Genomic DNA, 18,664 nt, shown 5'->3' on the forward strand with positions numbered 1-18,664 from the left:
TCTCCATAAGGGAACATGCCTGGGTTGTACATTTGGTCCCTGTTCAGGAGAGGGGGGAGCCATGGGTGGGTGTTTCTCTCCTTCTCTTTCTCCCTTCCTCTCTCTCTTATGAATAAATAGCTAAATAAATAAAGGCAGGCTTACACTACTTTTGTTGGTACTTTTGTTAATAATTAATGAATGAGCACTGACACAGTATTGCAAATTAAAGCCCATTATTTTGTTTATTCTGATTTCCTTAGTTTTTCCCTAATGTCTTTTGCCAGGTCTCTCCTCAACAATACCACATTACATTGGTTGTCATGGTTCTTTAAGCTCCTCTTGGCCATGACAGTTTCTCAGGATGTCCTTGTTTTGGATGACTCTTTAGTTGTTAAGCAGCAGGACATACAAATATACTCTGAATGGATGTGTTTGACAGAAAGCACTTTTTAAAAAATCAAGACCACAGAAGAAGTCACAATCCAGTCAGCCAATGGAAAGTTACGCTATTCTAAAACATTTTGGTAAACTTTAAATAATCACATCTTAGACACAACATCAAAGAAGTGCATTGGCATTATTAAAAATCAAACAACTGCCTGGGTTATGGACACCATGAAACAGCAGTTTCACCCCAACAGGATGAGTGTCAAGAAGGGCATTGACTGGAGAGCTTTGGTAGATTTATAAACAAGGTTAGGAAGGAAAGGCTTCTATACATGCGTTTTTGACCCATAAGTGTGTTACTATCAACCTGTAAAATAAAGGGGAAAACACTTCATACACAAGTGGAAATTTTCCTTCTTTTATTTAACAGAGAAATGTTGGAAGAAAACAAATACTTTGGGTGGAAATGGAAATTCCTGATGCTTTGGAAATTGCTTCAGTACTTTTTCTAGTACTTCAGACATTGACTAGAAGAACTAAAATTACAAAATGTCTTAAACTGTTTAGTCAATGTTCCACCATCTTCATCTGTTCTCTATGCTGAGACTTATAACTTAAAATAATGATTATAAATTTGTGCACACAACCCTGCCCCATGCACACTCCTTGCTCAGTAACAAACCAACTGAGCTACTTTCTCAATCAAATTTGTGCTTCTGAAGAAAGAACTTTAGAGAGCAGGATGTTTTTTTAAGGCAGGTTTACAGAAACTACTCTTGACTTGCTTTGTTGTAGGCTTTTGGGGGGTTTTGTTTGCTTTCCTCTGACAGTTCATAGTTTGGAAATTAGTTCATCATCTGACATAGGAAGGTCATATTTTATTTTATTTTTTAAAATATTTTATTTATTTCTTTTTAGAGAGAGGGAAAGGGAGAGAAATGTCAACATGAAACATCGATTGGTTGCCTCTAGTACATGCATCAACCAGGGACTGGACCCACAACCCAGGCATGTCCCCTGACCAGGAATCAAACCATTGACCTTTTCCTTTGCAGGACGATGCCCAACCAACTGAACCACACTGGTCAGGGATAGAAAGGTCAGCTTTTAATATTTTCATTCTCCCGTTCATTTGGTTAAATGCCTAAAGCAGGTAATTTACTAGTGCTGAAAGTGAGGGGTAGGAAGAATGTATGGGTCTCTAAAAAATCCCCTTGGTTTAAGGGTCAGCTGATTTTTTCTTTTTTTAAAAAAGATTTTATTTTAGAGAGAAGGGAAGGGAGAAAGAGAGAGAGAAACATCAATGTATGGTTGCCTCTTGTGCACCCCTTACTGGGGACCTGGCCGACAACCTAGGCTAGGCATGTGCCCTGACTGGGAATTCAACCTGCGATCCTTTGGTTCACAGGCTGGTGTTCAATTCACTGAGCCATACCAGCCAGGGCTGATTTTCTTGTTACAATGCTTAGAGATGAGGACTGACTCCCCCAGCCCAAGCTGAAGAGGTCTGGATTAAGATAAGCAGATTTATCAGTATCATGTCAGTGAGGGCATAATAATTTTAATAAAAAGAAGTTTTAATTTCAACATTTAAAAAATTACAGTTGTAAGTCAGGATGTCATTAAGTAAAGTATGCTACAATTCACTGTCGTAACCCTAGTAAGTATGAACTAACTCACTGCTGGAACCTTGATTCACCACCATCCAGAGTGGCAAGCGTGAATCCCTCCTGCCACATGTGATTCTCTGATCTCAGCTTATGAAATGAGCCTACATGTAGAAGCCAAAATGTAATTTTCCTTTCTAAAAGTAGGAAGGATATGAACACATGTTTTTTTTCCAAAGTAATTTTTTTTTTTTTAAAAAGGAAAGTCTCAACCTGAAGCCCTCCTTCTGACCCACTTACAGCAGGTTCTCTATGATCTCTGGGTAGATCTCATTACTGGGCAAGATTAAACACTGGTAGCTGTCTGTTCATGTGGCCAGATTTCTTTAAAGATGGTGAGAACATTTTATTTTATTCTGGCCAAAATTAATCATATTACTTTTTGAAGTGAACATTTACATTTACTGCATTTAAAAATGTCCAGCCCTGGCTGGTGTGGCTCAGTGGATTGAACACCAGCCTGCAAACCAAAGGGTCATGGGTTTGATTCCCAGTCAGCGCACATGTCCGAGTTGCAGGCCAGGTCCCCAACAAGGGGTGCATGAGAGGCAACTGCACATTGATGTTTCTCTCCCTCTCTTTCTCCCTTCCTTCCCCTCTCTAAAATAAATAAATTTTTAAAAAAGTCCAGCAAGCTCAAAATTTAGGTGTTAAAGATGCCAACAATAAAAAAAAATTTACCCTTTGAAAGTAATATGAAGGGTTTTGTGTCTGTTATGGTAGTTACTATTTTACTGCATTCTAGTTATAGCTCAGCATAGAGAAGTGTGAGCCGAACACAATTTCTCTTGCCACAATACCTCCAGCTAATACAGAACCAAGATGACTGAGAAGTATGCACTGTTCTAATGCTGTGCATTTGTACAGCATTAGAACATTTGATATACTGTGTCAGTTTGGTCGAAAAATCAATTGGTATCATATATAAAAATCAACAGGTTAATTGACCAAATTTTCCAGCTTTCAATTGGTTGTGTGGTATTAAATAGATATGATAGGCTAATCATGATAAAGTACACATGATCTTAACCACATTTAAGGAGAAATACAAATATTTAGTGTATTTTCTTATATACTTCTTTACTTGAGAGGGGTAAGATTTTATTTTTATGATTTCCTTTAAACAAATAATGGTAAAATTTAACAAGCTGGCATAGTTCAATTTATTAAGTTACAAATGTAACATTCCAACCTATTTCAATTTATGGCAGACATATATACATAAGAGAACTGCAGTCTTCTGTACCTCCATTATGCTATATTTTTTATTCAGAAATAATGTTTATAAATAACCCAACATTTTTTGGTTATTTATAATGCTGCCAAAAGAATTGTTTATCAGATGTCAAATGACAGTTACAATGTAAACTGTTTCAGCTTTCAATGTAAAACTCCATCTTAGCAAAAGAAACTTGATTCGAGTTAAACCAGCTGAAGAAAATTATTTAATTCATTGGCTTTCTTTTATAGCTTCTTCCTTCTTTGTTGAGGTGGAAGATTGCTGCAGTCCTCCGGTGTGGCACCCCTACACTTTGGTCTTTTGAGGCAGTGAATTTGGGGTTTGGAGATCATGGACTCATTGAAACAAAGGATTTCCATTTCAATTTGGGAGGCATTTATTTTTATGCAATATAGCTTTGCTTTGGATTTACTACCAGTTTTGACTTCTGGTTTGCCTTCTCTGGAATTTGAAAGGTTATTGGACTGGCTGCGTGCGTGTCATCCTCAGATGTCTCCAAGAAGGCTCGAATTGTGACTCCAAAGTTTCTATTATCAGCCGCGACATTTTTCTGATTATTGGTTCAGCTGCCTTTACTATTCAATCCAACCACTTCCCATTGATTGCCACTGACTGTTGATCAACCCCTACGCGTGTCCACTGATTCTCCAGGTCTCACTATTCTCCTTCCCTCCATATCTTACATTTTCTGAAAGATGTTGGAAATATGAAGATGGTAATATTTATGCAGCTCATGGTGGAGTGTCTTAAAGAACTGAGGAGTAATCCCCTTTGCTGTCCTCTGCCAATGGAGACGTTTTTGAGCTTGTTGGTATGCCTTTCCGACATCTACTTTTAAAAACTTTCATATCAGCAACGTTTCCTGAAAATACTGCTGTTTTGTTGGGCTTTTTGTAATCCCTCTCAAGCCTTCTTTTACTTGATCTAAGGTGCTTCCCGCAAGTGTCCATGAGTGGTTTCTTGAGCCCCATGAGAGGATGATGTCCACTCCTGCTCAGGCCCTGATCAGAGGCCGCTAACTCCACAGCGATCTGTGAGGTCAAGTTCTCGAAGATGACATCATGCTGCCCAGTGTGGTCGCTCATTTTGCGCCCAGGGAGTTAAGAAAACTTTACACGGTGTATTCCTCCGAATTTCTATTAGGTTGGTGTTTCTTTGAAAGTTGCCTTGCATAGCACAGTTCACTCTCGGTGCTTTCCGTGACTGACGATGTGATGTATTTCTCAAGAATACCAATGTCCCACCGTGTGTGTTTTCCGAAGTCAAACTGACTCCGGAGCTCAATGGGCCAGTGTGAGTGCAGAGGGCGGGAAGGGCGCCCCCGGCGGCCGCGGCTCCCGCGGGTCCGCTCCTCGGCCCATCCCTCCGCCTGCCGCACTCCTCGCGGCCTCCGCCGGAGTCTCGTCAGCGGTCCCCCTTCCCTGTCGCTCTTCTGCAAAACGGCCGCCGGAGAAACCAGCACCCCGAGCGCTGGGAGCTGTAATTTGTAAATGACCAGGATATTCGCCCAAACTCCAGAAGCGAACATGCACGCGTATGCGCGCACAGGCCCAGGAGGGAGGCAGTCGGAGTGTGGATGTTGGCTGCCAACACCCTGGCACCTCGCGACCCGGGCCCGGGTCCCGGCACTCGGCACTGAGCCGCCACCGAGAGGCCGCCCGCCATGCGCGGGAATAGACCGCCCTGGGAAGGAGCCGGGATCCCGGGCCCAGGGATGGAACAACCGGGGAAAGAAGCCCAGCCAGTCCTGGGATGCAGCTCCCCGGGCTTGGAGCACCCTGGGGAGGAACCTGGAGGTACTAGAGGCCCTTTCCTGTGAGAAGGGAAGCGGCCCATGGACTGTTCCAGAGCGCTTGTGGTAACTCCGGGGCCACTGCCGAGCATCTTCTCCTGTCCTGGCGCTTCAAGCCTGACCTCCCTCTGCCTCCTATTCCTTTCTCTCTAGGCCACCCCTAAACCAGACTCACCCGCCCAACCTCCTTGCCCTTTTTCTAGAAGTGGACGATATTACAAAATATGTTAAGCTAAAGCTAAACACGAAATGGAATACCATCATTGGATAATTAACCTCAATAATAAAATTTTATGTTTAAAACTTTAACCAAAATTTTAGAGTTGTAACATACGGTGTAGACAGTGTCAGAAGTGACAGGTGTAGATTCCTTCTGTGGAATACATTTGCCATATGAAACAAGGGCTCATGTTCACAGGTGTATATATTAAAAGTAACCTAAATTCAGGAAGGTTTTTCAGTACAATTTTCTAGAAGGAACTTTGTTCCTAGGTTCATAGGTTGAGTAGAACAACAACAAGTAACAAACAAACAAACCTTTTGTGCCCTGGCCAGTTGGTTGGAGCAACATCCTGTACTCGAAAATGCTTGCTCTTTGATTCTGGTCAGGGCACTTGTGTGGGTTTTGGTTTGGTCCTGCTCCCTTCGTGCAGGTGTGTATGAGAGGCAACCCACTGATGTTTCTCTCCCTCTCTCTCTCTACTTCTCTCTTTCAGTTCCCCTCACCACTGCCCCCCCCAAATCCTTATATTTTTGACATAACTTATGCTCCCACATAATAAAACAAGTGATAGTTTAAATCAATGTCAATAGATAAACCCCATGAAATGCAAGTCTGTGCTGTTTGATGAATCACAGTATGTTATGGTTAAATATATCTGCTTTTTTTTTATATTCCTGGCATCCAGGATGAAGAAAAAAATCTTTGAATATACATTTCATATAGGCAATAACTTCATGGCAAGTGGGATGAGGCTGCTTGATCTTTTGATACTCTTGTAAGACTTCTTCATGAACGTCCCAATACTCTTTGAGCCTGGAGAAAGTCACTTTCATTGTGCATGTGGTTTGATAAATCTAGCTACCGTCTCCATTCTGGTGTGCAAAGCTCTGTACTCATCATACTCCACATTGAAGTCATCCTTGTAATTCTGGTGTTGCTCATAGGAGACAAGAGAATATATTTTATCAAATGCTCTGGGAATGCAGTTATTGAAGAGGGCACCATGGAGGTAACCCTCCCTGACTCCTTCCCTGGAATTTGGACCGGAGTTGCTCAGCTTGGCGGCTCCCTCAACTCTTTTAAAGTCCTCTTCCTCTTCCTCAATCATCTCTGTGTCATATTTCTTTATTTGGTCCCTTTCCTCATGTTTTTCACACTTCTTTTTAGACTTTTGGTGAGACACTGAATGGTTTTCTCTTCTCCCATAGGCTTAGGACTGAATCAGAGCCTAAGGTTTCCAGAGAAGTCCCAGAGGTATATTTGTCTTGCTGGTCCTCACAGATACTACTGTTTTGACAAAAACAGGTATGTCTTGCCCTGGCTGGTGTGTCCCAGCAGATTGAGCACAGCCTATGAAACAGGGGGTCACTGGTTCGGTTCCCAGTCAGGGCACATGTCTAGGTTGCAGGCCAGGTCCCCAGTAGGGGCGCCTGAGAGGCAACCACACATTGATGTTTCTCTCCCTCTCTTTCTCCCTCCCTTCCCTTCTCTGTAGAAATAAATAAATTAAACACACAGACACACACACACACCCTTGAGTGGCCTTCCGAAGTGCTAGGGGAACTGGAGTGAGAAGGTACAGTCTGAGGAGACCAGAGCTGGGCAGGTGGGTTGGCGCAGTGGCGCAGCGGTGGGGCTGGCAGCAGCTGCGGGGCGGCCGGAGACCACAGCAGAGTTTTCACCGCTGGGATTGACATGACTTAATGTTGGCGGCCCTCTGTCAGGTAAGATATTGAAGGGTTTTGGTTTTTTTTTTAACCCAAACCTGAGGACAGACATGATGACGATGATGAGTAGCGGGGGTGGGGGGAGCAGGGGGAACACAGAAATGAGAAACACGCAGCAGTTGTCTTCGGTTAGCTCCCCGCCCCCTCCCGCCCCGATCAGGAATTGAACTTGCAGCCTTCTGCTGTACGGGATGACGCTCGAACAAACTGAGCCACCTGGCCACGGGCTATTTTACTCATTAAAGGGTCAGTGAAATCCGAATCTAAAAGCTGTTACTGAGGAGAAGATGCAGCGTCTCTACAGGAGATTCTGAATGGCCGGTGCGGGCAGCCCCGAGGTGCGTTTAGTTTTCCTGAGAGCACCGGCGCTGACGACCCCCTGTCAGTTTGCACCCAGACCAATCTCTCCTAGCCCTTTACGGTTTATGGGAGGTCCTCAGGGTTCAGACTGGCCACCTGCGGCGAGTCGCTCTGAGGCAGTCCCTGTCTGTGTGATGGACACCGTCTTCCGGCAGCCCAGGTTTCTGGTAGGACTTCCGTGCCGGTCCGTGAATCGCCCCGTCCCTGTGTGGCGCTGCTGCCAGCGTTCGCAGGTGTCACGGGGGTCACCCCTTCCCCTCAGGCACCGCGTCTGAAACAGCCCGAGGTGCGTCCAAATTTGCATCCTCCCCCCACACACGGTCCTCCTGGTTTGATAACCTTTGTGCTTCGGTTTCGGGCTTCCTTCTCCGCCCGGGTCACCTTTCCTCCGGCCGACCCACGCCAGACGTCTGCGGCACAGTGCGTGACTTCATCCTGTATAAAACCCGGGCGGTCTGGCGGGGGCGCTCCAGAGCTGGAGAACCTTAGCTGGATGCAGTCAGAGCCGCCCTGACGGTTGTCTTTACCCACATGTGACAAATAGAAATTAGATGTGTGCACTGCATTGACAGGATTGTTTTTGGGAATTTTGACAAGCCCTTGGAGCCCTTGGAACTGAATTAAAGGTTAAAAAGATATTAAATTCTTGTGGCTCTGGTAGGTCAAGATTGTGGTCTTGAGCTTCACCTGGGGTCCGGTGGTGATGTCCCGCCCCCGCCCATAGCGCTGCTCTCCCTGTAGGGCCCCCCCCCGCCCCCCTCCGCTGCCAGCTACAACTCGGGCTGCCACTGCTAACGCTTCTAGGTAAAATATTTGACTATAGCCCTGGCTGATGTGGCTCAGTGGATTGAGCGCCGGACTGTGAACCAAAGGGTCGTAGGTTCGATTCCTAGTCCAGGCACATGCCCGAGTTGCAGGCCAGGTCCCCCACTGCAGGGTGTGTGACATGCAACTACACATTGCTGTTTCTCTCCCTCTCTTTCTTCTTCCCTTCCCCCTCTGTAAAAATAAATAAAATCTTAAAAAATACTTTAAAAATATTTGACTACATATTTCACCAAAGAAATATTCAAAGGGCCAAAAAACGCACATGAAAATCTAAAAATCTTCTCAACAATTAGCCATTAAGAAAATGAGTAGCAAAACCACAATGAGGTAGCACTTCACAACCGCTAGTATTGCCAGAATCAAAATGTGAACAGTAACAAGTCTGAAGAGAATGTGGAGAAACTGGAACCCTCACATAGCAGCCCCACTGCTAGTGGGGCAGCTGCTTTGGAAAAGTCTGAGTTTCTTGAAAGGTTAAACATGGAGTTACCACAGGACCCAGCAATTTCACTCTTAGGTATCTACCCAAAAGAAGGGCAAACATGTGTCTACACAAAAATTTGTGCATGAATATTCATAGCTTTGTTCATAATAGCTGAAAGTGGAAAAGATCCAAAAGTCCACCAGCTGCTGGATGGGCAAACAAAATGTGGTATATTCACTAGAAGTCCAATGCACTATCCATTGCGCCACAGAGCCCACTAAAATGTGGTATATTCATACAATAAAATGCATAAGGCTATAAATGGGAATGAAGCACTGGTACATGCTACAATGTGAATAAACCTTGAAAATATCAGGCTCAGTGAAAGAAGCCAGACAATTAAGGCAACATATTATATTATCCCATTTACAGGAAAAGTCCAAAACATGCGAATCCTCAGCCAAAGGAAGTAGCTAAGGTTCGGGATATGCGTGACTGCTAATGGGTATGGAGTTTCTTTTGGGGGTGAGGAGAATATTTTGGAATTATAAAGTGTTGATTCATGCATAATTTTATGAATATACTACAAATTCTCAAATTGTATACTTTAAAATGGTGAACTTTATGCTTTATGAATTATATCCCCCCAAAAGCTATTATTTGAAAAAGTTGCTAAAAGTGGTGGGAAAAAAGAAAAAAAGACTCATGGACATGGACAACAGTTTAGTGCTTGCAGGGTTGGTGTAAGGAGGACAAATGGTAATAAAAATATACAATAAAAATGTAAAATAAAATAAAAATCCACAATGAAAACAATAGTGGAGGGAAGAGAATAAGAAAGAACTCTATAAACTGATGAAGAATTGCTTCTGATTTATATTGTTAAGATATAAAAGTAAAGTGCAGTCTACTGGAAGCAATCCAAAAGTCCATGAACTAGGAGAGGAATAAACAAATCGTTCTGGCCACAGGAGAGAATAGGGTACAGCAACAAAAAGAAAGGAGCTGTCAGTACTTTGAACAACAATGGATGCATTGTGGTCTCCCCTGATCAGTCAGTCAGTGCTGGGGCAGGGGGTCATTAGTCAATGCACTGGTCCTGAGGTTAGCCTCCATGTTGCTTATCTGGTTTTGCTGCCTTTCTGGGCCTGGAAATAAAACACAGCTGAGGCCTAGATGTTATCCCTAGAGAGGAAAGGTCAGGGGGTCCAAACCACTTGACCAGTGTTGTACTAGGGAAGGAAAGGTTACCCTGTGGGCAAGGTCCTTGTTTTCCCAGTTTTGTCCCTTGCTCTCAGCCCCAGGTGCCTTCTGTACCTGGCCCATCGTTCTTGCTCTGTTCACGTCTGTCTAACTGCCTATCACAGTACGATTTCACTTATATGAAGTACAGAAATAATCAAATGCATAGAGACAGAAGGAAGGAAGATGGTTGTGGGTGTCTGGAAGGGAAGAGAATGGGGAGTTGGTGTTTAGGGTACGGAATTTTTGTTGGGGATGATGAAAAACTGTTCTGGAGGTGGATGGCTGTGATTGCACCATGTGAATGTACTTGGTATCACTGAATTGTAAACTAGTGAATAGTTAAAATAGTAAGTTTTATGTGATGTACATTTTATAATAAAAAATTTTTTAAATTGCTAAGTAAACAAAGGTAAGGGAAAACCCCACTTTAAACCAAATGACAGTAATAACTTTTTTAAAAAGCATGTGGCTGAGTCCACGTGTCAGTGGGTGACTTGGAATTAATTTGCCTACAGAATATAATGTTTATTAAAGAGGAAGTCATTTAAAAATGTGCTACTCTGAAGGACACATATATTGTTAAATGGTAACTGAAGCAATTATTAGAATTTAGCCTGAAACAAGTTTGCCTGCCCAAGGAGGCAGTCTGTCCGTAGGCATCCTGAGAAAAACAGAGATCCGGGCTTCCGGGCTCCTCGCTGCCCTCTGGCTTAACATTTCCTGTTCCTGGGCAGCACTTTGCACTGCTGACCCAGCAGCCAGAGTGACGCTGTCAAAACACAGATCCCATCTGGTCCCTCCTCTTCCCCTTCCATTACCCTCCCTGCCCCTTCTTCTCCTCACCTCGCCTTTGCTCCCACCCAGCCGGCCATTTCCCCACTCCTCACCTGTGCCAGGACCAGCTTCTCAGGCTTGGTGCTGACAGCTCTGTCCACAGGACACACTGCGTCCTGGGCACCCACAGAAACTCCTCTCTTCCTTCCTTTTACAAAACACATGTTAATGAAATTTAAGTGTTAATTCTAGTGATAAAAAGAAATGAGCCATCAATCCATGAAAATACATGGAGGTAACTTAAATGCACATTATTAATTGAAGAAAGCCAATCTGAAAAGCTACATACTGTGTGATTTTAACTGTGACATTCTGGAAAAGGCAAAACTATGGAGACTGTGTAAAAGGATCAGTGGTTTCCATGGGTTGGAGGGGAAGAAGAGATGAATAGCTGGAGCACAGACAGTTTTTGGGCAGTGAAACTACTCTATGTGATACTTTAATGGTGGATACTGGTCATTATATATTTGTTAAAACCCATAGGATGTACAATACGAAGAGTGATCCCAATGTAAAGTATAGACTTTAGTTTATAATTTTGTATCAATATTGGCTCTTCAATCATAACAAATGTAGCACACTAATACAGGATGTTAATAATAGAGGAAATTGGGGAGGATGAAGTGGGTATGTAGGACCACTCTACTTACTCCTCAGTTTTTCTTTTTTTTTTTAATGTATTTTATTGATTATGCTATTACAGTTGTCCCATTTCCCCCCTTCTCTCCCCTCCCTCCACCCTGTACCCCCCTCTCCCACCCACGTTCCCCCCCTTTAGTACATGTCCATGTGTCATTCTTATGAGTTCTTTAGCTTCTACATTTCCCGTACTATTCTTGCCCTCCCCCTATCTATTTTCAACCTACATTCTATGCTACTTATTCTCTATACCTTTTCCCTCTCTCCTCCTCCCACCCCCCCCCCTGCTGCTAGCCCTCCATGTGCCCTCCATTTCTGTGGTTCTGTTCCTGTTCTAGTTGTTTACTTAGTTTCTTTTGGTTTTGCTTTAGGTGTGGTTGTTAATAGTTGTGAGTTTGCTGTCCTTTTACTATACCTGACTTTTCTTTATCTTCTTTTCTTAGATAAGTCCCTTTAGCATTTCATAAAATAACGGCTTGGTGATGATGAACTCCTTTAACTTGACCTTATCTGAAAAGCACTTTATCTTCCCTTCCATTCTAAATGAGAGCTTTGCTGGATAGAGCAATCTGGGATATAGGTCCTTGTCTTTCATGACTTGGAATATTTCTTTCCAGCCCCTTCTTGTCTGTAAGGTCTCTTTGGAGAAATCAGCTGACAGTCTGATGGGAACTCCTTTGTAGGTTACTGTCCCCTTATCTCTTGCTGCTTCTAGGATTCTCTCCTTCGTTTTTAACTTGGCTAATGTAATTATGATGTGCCTTGGTGTGTTTCTTCTTGGGTCCAACTTCTTTGGGGCTCTCTGAGCTTCTTGGATTTCTTGGAAGACTGTTCCCTTTGCCAGATTGGGGAAGTTCTCCTTTATTGTTTCAATACGTGCTCCATCTGTTGCTTTTCTCCTTCCTGTTCTGGTACCCCTATAATTCGGATGTTGGAATGTTTAAAGGTGTCCTGGATGCTCTTAAGCTTTTCCTCAATTTTTTGAATTCTTATTTCATCATGCTTTCCTGCTTGGTTGATTCTATCTTTCTTCTGGTCCACTGTATTGTTTTGAGACTCAGATTCCTTCCTTTCACTATTGGCTCTCCTCCGCGTATCTTCCTGCATCTCTTTCATGGTAACCTGCATCCTTTCATCTAAATTGCGCCCAAAATCAACCAATTCCGTGAGCTTTCTGATCACCAGTGTTTTGAACTGTGCATCTGATAGATTGGCTATTTCTTGGTCGCTCAAAAGGATGAGTCCTGGGGGACTGATCTGTTCTGTTGGATACATACATGTCTTATATCTTTCCCTGTCTCTGGTCTCTCTTGTTACGGTGGGGGGCGGAGCCTTAGGTGTTCACGTGGGCTGGGCACCCTGGTCGCTAGATTGTGACGTTACAGGTGTGGGCGGGAGCGGGAGGGGACAATGGCGATAGTTTCTTTCTCCCGGGCTCAGGCCCTTCCTTGGGATCCTGGGCTGCTACCTCTGCCCTGGTCCACAATCGCTGCCCCACAGGGTCCGCCAGCCGCAGCTTGCGTACTCAGGGATCACCGCTGCGTTCTTGCGCCCCAGATGGCTGTCGCGCCGATTTCGCGCCAAATTTTCCCCGACCTCCGCGCGCCGCCAACCCGCGCCAGCCCTGCGCCCGCCCAGCTCGTCGTCTCCTACTGGTCTGGATGTACAGGTCTACTTCAACTTCTTGGCTGTCCGACTTCCATTCAGATAAATCCTGTCAGTTCTGAGTGATATTCTATCTGTAAATTATTGTTGTTCTAATCTTGGTTGTGCGAGGAGGCACGGTGCATCCACCTATTCCTCCATCTTGCCGGAAGTCTCTATAAATAAAGAAAAGTTTTTCTATAAATAAAGAAAAACTGTTCTAAAATAAAACTGTTCTAAAATAAAGTTTATTTATTTAAAAACAAAAAGTGTGTCAATTCACTATTTTTTTTTGCACCATAGTATTTATTTATTTATTCATGTATTCCTTTAGCAATGATGTTGTTTAGAATTGCCAGTGAATAGGAATAATAATAATAATAATAATCTGACTTTTAGTGTGGCCCTCTGCTCTGAACTCTGTGATGCCTGGGCCTGGTCCCTGTGCCTGGCGCAATATCCGCTGAGAGCAGGGCACTTAGTCATGGAGTGAGTGGGTCTGAGAGCTGCAGGCTACAGGGCTGAGCTTTCGCTCAGAGTTCCAAATGAGAATGTGGCTGAAGAATCCAGATGTATTTGCAGAAATGCTTCCCCAGCCCATTAGGAGACAGATAATTTCCAGGACTCTTTCTTCTTGATGGAATGGACCACAGCCTGCAGTGTCTGGGAAGTATTAGTTCTCATCTGACCTCAGTCCGAACATTTTCCCCCCATAGACTTTTATTACTAATTCAGAACCATTTATTCATGTCCTTTACTGGGAATCCCCAGTATTCTCAAGAGGCATTTCAGTGCTCCGGTCTCGTGGTCTTTTGTGGCCTCGTGCAGTTCCCTATATGTTCTTTCATGATAAATAGCTATTTCCTGCTCTTCTCTGGTTATTCTCTTCCCTGCACATTAATTGTGCTTTTGGCATAGATACCACTTAGTCTGCCATCTAGTAGTCCCACTTTTGTTGAGTAGGTGAGATGTTCTCTCTAATCTTTTTGAAAATAGATTGCAATTGATGTCTAACTTCTTTTTGCAAAGGACTCATTGCTAGTCTTTGGATTCTAAATGTCTGTTGTTCATTATGCAGTAAAAGGTTCTTTTTGGTGTCAGACACCTTAGCTTCCTATTCACACTTCTTTGAGTAAAATCTTGTTGATTTTTTCCATTCTTATTGATAATAAGAGTTGGGGTTTATTTGGAGTTGCTTTATAGTTTATGTAAATATTTTAATGGGTGTTAAAAGGAGTTCTTGCCCTTAGCTGCATGGCTCAGTGTGTTGGATGTGGTCCCGCAAAGTGAAAGGCCACAGGTTTGAATCCCGGTCAGGGCACATGTCTGGGTTGCAGGCCAGGTCCCAGGTTGGGGGCGTGTGAGAGGCAACTCATCAATGTTTCTCTCCCTCTCTATTTCCTTCCCTTCCTCTCTCTCTAAGAACAAATAAAATCTTTAAAAAATAAAAAAAAATAAAAGGAGTGAGCTCTTGGTGGTATTACTTGCACTACCATTAGCTGGAAAGCCACTTCATATTTGAGAAGCCACTTGGGCGGGGTGGGACATTAAGGTGATTGGAGAAAGACATCAAGCAGCCTGTAGTGGTACTAGAGGTGCAAGCTGGGGCCAGGTCCTGCAGGGCCCTGTGACAAAGTTAAAATGGTCCTGAGAGCTGTACCCAAATGGGAAGCAACTGAAGACTGGTACAGTGACATAGTATCATCCTGTCTGGTCTGTAGGAAGACTGTCTGGACAAGGAGACACAGGCTTTGGAGACATGGGCAGGGAGGTCAAATGAGGACTAGAATGCAGACTTCAAATACCAATGGCTGTTGAAAAACCTCCAAAGAGCACAGGTCTCCCTGCCCGCCCACCCTGTTGTAACTGGTGCCTCTTGTGTCTTCAGACCTCCAGGCCGCTGGCCATGCCCTATCCTCTGCTTGTGGGTAGATTCCTGCTAGTGAGGACAATGTGCATCCCTCAGGGACATGGCACTATGATGCAGAAAAAGCGGGTACGTTTGGACAGGGCATGGGCTTCAGCATCAGGCACAGCCAGGTCTGAGTACAGGTTCTGCCATGTCTTAGCTGGATGGTCTTGGGCAACTCAATTTTTCTGAAAAGCCTCATTTTTAGGTCAATATGAGAGGCCCCCAGCTTGCACCTCTTTCCAGCTTGCTCTGCTCATGGGGGAGGAGTCGATGCCAATGATGAAAACCCGCATAGTGGTCTGCATGAGTGGCGCCTGTCCAACCCTGTGCAGTGCACAGCCTGTGAAAATGCAGTGTGGATTGCTAACAATAGTGGCAAGGAAAGAGGGATTGAAGACGTGAAGGGGATAGAATCCAGACTCGGCAGGTGTCAGGATGTGACCAGGAGAATGATGAGGCCATCAGAGGCCAGAGGGAAATCTGGCAGAGAGTTAAGGAGTCAGTTTGAGGTGTTAAGACTGTAACCTGTCAAACAGCCACCCAGAGCTGTCTAGCAGCCAGAACACATGCAGGAGGTCAGGGCTAGACACGGTTTTGGAAATCATCAGCACTGTGGTCATAGTTGAGGCCTCATGCCTGAACGAGGAAGCCTATAGGCCATGGCGAAGATGCAGCTGATTCTCTTGGGGGCATCTGTATTTAAAGGACGAAAATGTACCAAGGGGCCGTGAGAGGGGCAGAGGGCTTTAGGGCCTTGGGACAATGCAGTGCTACTGGTAGTACAGCCCAGGGGTGGGGGGTTTAGGGGTCCACAGAGTTAAGGCTTCTGGGGAGGGAGGTCAGTGAGAACAGGATCCTTGGCCTAGAAGACAGCCCTTTCTGGAGAGACAAAGGTGCAGGTGAGTGACTGGTGGGGAAGTGGAAGCCAGGAGGTCGTCCACACCTGCAGAATGTGGTCGCAAAAGGAAAGGGTGGGAAAGGGGGTGAGCATGAGGGCCTTATAGCAGGATTGGGCCCCAGGGACCTGAGAGTGCAGTGGTGGGGGGCGGGGCACAGAAAGCGGACTGTGGATGAAACCCATTCCAAAGGAGAAGCAGAGGGAATAAACCAAGAGAAAACATGGGGGTGGGAGGCAGTTAGCCCGGAGGAGTAAGGATCAGTGTGTGTGAAGGAAAACTAAGAAGATATGGTTGAAGTGTAGGGAAAGGAAACAGGGCAACTCACAGCCTCGCATTGGGCTTCTTGGCGGAGCAGAGCAGGTATCTGCCAAAGCTTCCAGAGGTAGGCATGGGGATGGGGTTGGAAGGACCAAGACTTTGACGGGCTTTGATGGTGTTCTGTGTGTGTGGTCCCCGTGTCTTCTATGGTGCTCCTGGCTCTGACAAACGTGCCCTGGGTTATAGGTGTTGAACTTATTTTCACTAGAAGCACCATGCCCCGGGATATGAAAGGATGCATTTCCTCTCACAGGATGATGAGTGTAAGATTATTTTTTGAGTTCATGGGAGACATAAAGATGACTAACAGCCCTGTGAGGTTAAGCCTATGAGAGCATCAGCTCTCATGGGTAGGGAAAACTGAAGATGACACAATTAAGATTCAAAACAGGAGAGGGGATGAGTCAAACAGTCTGTTTAAGCCGTTTAGCTATTTAGCCATTTAAGATGGCTGACTTCAAGTGCTGTGTGTAGAATTAAAAACAAGATGAAGTGCATAAAGGCTGGGGCTGGAGGGCCTGCCTTGGCAGTAGTTCACCTAAGAGGTCACTATGCGGTTGATGACTAGTCTTGGACACTTCGGTGCCCTAAAGTTTTGTCCGTCATGAGTAATAATCTATTACCTGCCATGCTCTGAATACCTGGTACGTTCACTGCAGGGTGTTTTGTTTTTTGTTTTTTTTTGACCGTTATATCCATCTCTCGTGGTTTCATTAGACTGCTCTGTAAACAAAGACACGACATTGCAGATGAAATGGCTCACCTCACATCACACACTTGGGGGCGAGAGAGCCTTCCCACTGAGCCCATCAGCCATCAGCATGACTCAGCTGCTTAAAAAGTCTAAACTTGGTGTGTTTATAAAAATGGCATGACCAGGCTGTGGGATTCCTTGGTGTCTCTGTGCTTGGCTTGGGCCTGCCAGGTCCCAACTGGAACAAAGTGTTCATTTCTAGAAATCCCAATATAAGGTGCTCTAGGTGTTAAAGATAGGGGAACAGGGGCGGGGTCACATAGGGTCTGGAGCTATGTCACCAGAAGGTTCGGGGAGTTCAGGATGTGATCATGTGGCTGAGGGATTGGTGTGCTTTTTAGAGTAGGGAGAAATTCAGTGGGTGGGACTTTGATGGAGGCAGATTTAGATTGTTTCAATTTAAAATTGCAGCAAGTTGTGATTTCAGATTTCAGTAATATTATGAATGACTAAATGCTTCCATATCCATACAATGAAATACTAGGCAACTCTTTAAAATGATGTAGTTCTACATCGCTGGTTTTTAAAGATATATTAAGAAAAGGTTACAACAAAGTATTATTCCATATTAAAATGTATGTATACATATGGGTATATTTACACATTCAGAAAAATGTTTGCAAGCAACATGTGGTTCTCTTGTAGTGGGAATTCAGAAAGTTTAAAACTCCAGTCTTCTAGTTTTTCTATATTTAACATGGAGTTTCTGTAAGAGAAAAAAGCATGTTTATAGTTACCCAGTAGTGAGTCTGCGCCTGAGGAAGCAGGAATCTCCTGGTCCTCTCCTCAGGCCCTGGGAATAGGGACAGGCCTGGGGCTCTTTCAGCCCAAAGGTATAGAGTGGAGAGTTTACCAAACACAGTGTGATCCCACTTCTGTAAAACATGCACACATGTATGAGGATCCAGGATAGCCATGCATGCCCAGGCATTTCCAGGGGTTCCATTGCCAGGGAAACAGAATGCAGATGGAAGCCCTGGAGCCTGTGGTTTGGCGCCATGTTAGGATTGTGGGGTTTTCACTCCGATGCCTTCAGAAAGGTGCTCTCCTGTCTAGTGACCTACAGGATGTTGGCATCAACTAGAAAGAATGCTGAGGTCTCCATGGATGGCTGGGTTGCTTGTCTCTGGGATGCTGAATCCGTTTCAGCTCCATGTTTCAAGCAGGAGGGGGTGGTTTCCCCTCCCCAGTATCCTCTCTCTTGCTTTCCTTGATTTACAGTCCCTTTTCAAGAGCAGCCACTGCACTTGGCAATCTGAACCAAGAGCATCTATTAGCTGCCACGTTCTGAATACCTGGTCCTTTTGACAGTCCCAAGCATGGGACCTTGTGGGAAAGCTCCCTGCCCCAAGGACAGCAGAAACTAGTCCCCATATTTGGCCCTCCCTACCAGACACAGGTTCAGGCCATCAGCTTGGAACAGGATTAGTGATCTTTCAGCAAACATAACAGAAGTGAACAACTTTAATGGGGGGAGGGGGGCATTGGTCTCCAAATTGAATGAAAAAAGGGAACAAAAAGGGAAAGGAAGCAAAAGGAGAAACTTGAGAAAAAAGCCACCTGCATTTCCCCCTTTATGGCCCATTTTAACAGCTGATAGCCTCTGAACATTACTTTTTGCAGGTGGCAGAACAGGACAAGGACAGGCTTAATCACTGCTATTACTTGTGAAGGCTTCGTGTGTGCATCTATACAATCTACAGTGTGAGAACAGGCTTAGTGAGGCTTCAACACCCTAGTCAGGGCCTGCTTCGAGGGGGGAGGCGCAGAAAGAAGGACCCACACTGAA

General features: G+C 44.6%; 1 pseudogene; it reads right to left on the minus strand.

Annotated features, from left to right (window-relative positions):
• Positions 1-4,556: 4,556 nt before the first annotated feature.
• On the minus strand, positions 4,557-9,956 carry LOC123811307 (annotated as a pseudogene).
• Positions 9,957-18,664: the final 8,708 nt, after the last annotated feature.

Source organism: Phyllostomus hastatus, unplaced genomic scaffold (assembly GCF_019186645.2).
Source record: "Phyllostomus hastatus isolate PE091 unplaced genomic scaffold, TTU_PhHast_1.1 phas_scaffold_78, whole genome shotgun sequence".
In the NCBI taxonomy this organism is placed as follows: Eukaryota; Metazoa; Chordata; class Mammalia; order Chiroptera; family Phyllostomidae; genus Phyllostomus; species Phyllostomus hastatus.